Below are 4,442 nucleotides of genomic sequence, written 5' to 3'. Positions count from 1 at the left end.
GAATACTTTTGCCAATTCCATTTATTATCACCAAATTTCACATGGATGTTTCATGAGGTATAGAAGGGCAGGGAAATTATGGGGACGCAGGAAGGAAGAAGAACCTTCATCCTAGGGTCTGTAAAGCCTTCTGCCAGCAAAGAGGCAGGAATTCTGCACAATCAACATCTTCCATGATGATTCCTGACATAGAAATAATATTCCTTTCACAAACAGACATTTGATGTCAAAGTAACAATGGTCCAGGCTTAAGGCTTGAACATGTACAACCTTGGGTAGCAATTCATTCATTTATTTCCCAACATGGCCTTCCAATCTCAGACAAAACTCCTTACTTACTCTTCAGACATCCTACCCTCCTGCATCCTGTGGGTGAGACTTCTATCTTATCAACCATGCTTCTACCACAGTGATTCTCAACCTGTGGCTCTTGACTCCTTTGCGGGTTGAAGAACCCTTTCACAGGGGGTCACTGAAGACTACCAAAAAACACAGATATTTACATTATGATTCATAACTGTAGCAAAATTACAGTTATGAAGTAGCAATGAAAATAATGTTATGGTTGGGGGTTACCACAACATGAGGAACTGTATTAAAGGGTCGCAGCATTGGGAAGGTTGATAACCACTGGATGTTCCTCAAAAAACTTTCAGCAATCTCATTTAAGTTCTTAGCAAACCCTTAAAGATGGTAACTTTAGGTGCCTCGTGAGGTGGTTCAGCAGGTAAAGGCTCTTTCCTTGCAAATCTGGGGCCTGAGTTTGGTCCCTGGAATCCACCTAAAGGTAGAAAGAGAAAACCAACTCCACATAGTAACTAGCCATTATCTGATTGGAATTAAGACCCACTCATGTGATGGAATTCATGCCTGACACTGCTCAGGTAGTCAAGAATCTGAGGCTGATCCAGGCGAGGGACTTAGGGGAAATTCAAATACTACGGTAATAGTACTGTTCTGCTAGAGGAACCTAGCAGTAAAATGACTCCCAATGACACTCTGCTCTACCTAAAGATTGGTGTCTCACTCAGCCATCATCAGATAAGCTTCCTCTTACAGTTGTTGGGAATAAGTACAGAGACCCACAGCTGGACAATGTGCAGCGAGAGACCTTGGAACACTCTGACCTAAATGGTATGTCTCCATTAAATCTCTCCTTTCGAGGCTCAGGGAACTTTGGAAAAGAAGAGACAGATTGTGTAAGAGCAAGAGGGGATGGAGGACACAAAGGAAACAAGGTCTTCTAGACAGAACAGGGCTGATGCACATAGGAACTCATAGAGACTGTGACGTGACTAGACACCTGAGTTCCTGCCTTGATTTACCCACAATGGTGGACTATACCTGGGAGCTATAATATGAATACACTCTTTTCTCCCCAAAGTTGCTTTTTTTGTTAGAGTGTGTAGTGCTGTTTGCATCATCTCGTTCCACTTCTAGCTCGCTCTGCTTCCCCTTTGCAGTTGAAGATGGGATCTCTCAGCTTCCGGCTCCAGCCATGCATACCCCGCCATTAAGGACTCTCCCTCTGGAACCGTAGCCAAAATAAATTCTTCCACAAGTCCTTTTGGTCATTGTGTTTTATCACAGCAACAGAAAAGTAACCAAATGCACCAAGATTACACCCCAATTACCTATGCCCTCTGTGGTTGTTTTTGCTCTTTCGCTCTTATGGAGGACCCGCCACCCAGCTCCCAAATAAATCACATATGGAGATGGAGGCTTATACTTAATTATAAATTGTAGCTGGAGAATTTCTCTCCAGCTCCCACCAAGTCCCGCCAGTCCCAAAGCCCACTTATAAAATAAACACCCAGACTCTTACATTATTTAAACTCAGGCCTATCATTGTCTAGCTCTTACTCTTATATTTAGCCCATTTCTATTAATTTCTATACCATTTCTATACCTTGCCATGTGGCTCGTTGCTTACCAGCATCTTCACATGCTGTTTGTCATGGCGGCAGCTGGCAGTGTCTCCCTGACTCAACCTTCTACTTCCCAGAATTCTCCTCTCTCCTTGTCCTGCCTATACTTCCTGCATGGCCACTGGCCAATCAGTGTTTTATTTATACAGAATGATAGCCACAGCAGTAAATGCCTGGCCTTACTTTGGCTTGTTGCTAGCCAGCTTTCTTAACTTAAATTATCCTATCTATATTCTGCTTCTGGGCTTTTCCCGTTCTCTTACTTCTGTAAATCTTCCTCTTACTCTGAGGCTTGCTGTGTAGCTGGGTGGCTGGCCCCTGGAGTCCTCCTCCTTCTCTGGCTACTTCTTTCTTCACTCCTTCATCCCTTTTCTTCCTCTCCTCTTATATTTCTCCTTCAATATATTCTCTCTGCCTGCCAGCCATGCCTATCATTTCTCCTGCCTTGCTATTGGCCAGTTCTTTATTAGATCATCAGTGTTTTAGACAGGCACAGTAACACAACTTTACAGAGTTAAACCAATGGAAAATAAACAAAAGTAACACACCTTAAAATAATGTTCTACAACAGTCCTCTAACGAGGCCCCATCTCCTAAAGTTTTCACTACCTTATGGTAAGCCATCAAATCAATCAATGGAACGATACATTGATGAGGAGAGAGGACTCACAGTCCAATCATCTGCTAAAAGCCACATCTCTGAACATTGCTGCAATGGAGACCCAGTCCTCAACATTTGAGCCTTTGAGAAACACTTCAGACACATACCCTTCAAAGCATTGTCTTCTGTGTTAAATGTAAACTTGTTATCACATGGGTTCCAACAAAAAATATAGCTTCAATTCTCTGTGACTGAAATGAAAAAGAAAACTATATCTACTGCAGTCTTCTGAAATTAGCTTTCTTCATTCTGTGAAATACCAGCTTACCCAGATAACACATGGTTATGGTATGTTCCTTTTTAAAGATGTATGTCATCTGAGCAGAGTGCTATAATTTATTCACAGTCTTGAAATACATACTTAGGTTATTTTGGTATTTTTTTCTATTACAAGCACAATGTTGCCAGTACAGTTTTGCAAGCATTTTTTTTTTAAAGGAAAGGATATATACCTATGAGTGAAGAATTTATATATGGACACACATATGTGTGTACAAACATAGATTTTCAACTTTAGATTTTTTACTTTTATCCCAAAGTGATTAGGCACATTTACATTGTCTTTGCTAATGTATCATATCGATCAGATTCCCACCTTCCAAACCTTAGCATTATTGGATTAGTATTGATCAACTTACTAACCATAAAATATTATCCCCCTCAATCTTTCATCTGCAATTTATAGGCTAATAATAAGCCTGAGCAATACTTATATTTTATTTGCTGTATGGATTTAATGTCTGCCATGTAGTTTGGGTACTTTCCAGCTGGATCTTTCGAGACTGTATTGATTTTCAGTACTGGGGATTGAACCAAGGGTCTTTGTTGGGTACTTTGCCACTGAGCTAATATCCCCAGCCCCTTTCTATTTTATTTTGATGGGCTGGCTAAACTGTCCAGGTGGCCTCAAACTTTTAATTCTTCCTCAACCTTCAGAACAGCTGAAATGATAGGCATGCACCAGTCTTCCTCTGCCCCCCCCCCATTTCCTTCACACATAGTCTCAATATTGTCAAGGGGAGGTGATGAATCTTGACTATTTCTGAATAGATATGTCTTTCCCAATCCACTCTTAGAGTTCTTTGGGTCAAAATGGTTGACTTCAGTTGCTGGTATATTCTTCCCTTACTAGTAATGGCTCATGTTTGTGGGATGAGAAGTTTACAGGACACTTTTGAAACCTTATCTCAATGGACTGTCACTGTCTCAACTTGGAAAAAAAAAAACAACCTAGCTATTAGCATTCTTGTTTTACAGGTGAGGAAACCAAGCAGCCTTCCTAACACTGTAGGGCTAAGTCCTCAGACTCAGCATCCTACATCCTTTGTAAGATTATATGCTTCTTCAGCTGTTTGTAGATTATGGCTTATTCATTTAAAAAAATATTCTCTGCTTAGTATCGTTATCCATTTCTCTCTCTCTCTCTCTCTCTCTCTCTCTCTCTCTCTCTCTCTCTCCCCTATCATTCCTTCTCCTCTCTTCCTCTTTCTTCTCCTTTTCCCTCCTTCTTCTCCTCTCCATTCTCCTTTCCTTCTCTTTTGTATATAGTACAAACATACAACTCTTCTTTAGAGTCCATTTTAGTTCCATTATCTACAAAATGAATAGATAAGTAAAGAAAGCCATAAGTAATTTTCTATAAATTAAAAAAAAATTATTTGTTTGTTTGTTTCTTTCTTTATTGTGGGGGGCAGGGTGGACATTAACATGCAGCAACCTGTGTGTGGCCAGAGGACAACTTCTGGGAGTGAGTTCTGTCCTTCTACCATGTCGGTCTCAGGGACAGGGCTCAGGTGTTCATTCTTGGCAATAAGCTTCTTTCTTTAACTGCTAAGCTATCTCACTGGCCCTCC

This window comes from Peromyscus leucopus, chromosome 16_21 (genome assembly GCF_004664715.2).
Source record: "Peromyscus leucopus breed LL Stock chromosome 16_21, UCI_PerLeu_2.1, whole genome shotgun sequence".
NCBI lineage: Eukaryota > Metazoa > Chordata > Mammalia > Rodentia > Cricetidae > Peromyscus > Peromyscus leucopus.
The sequence above is the reverse complement of the archived record's forward strand: the minus strand, read 5'-3'. Positions refer to the sequence as shown.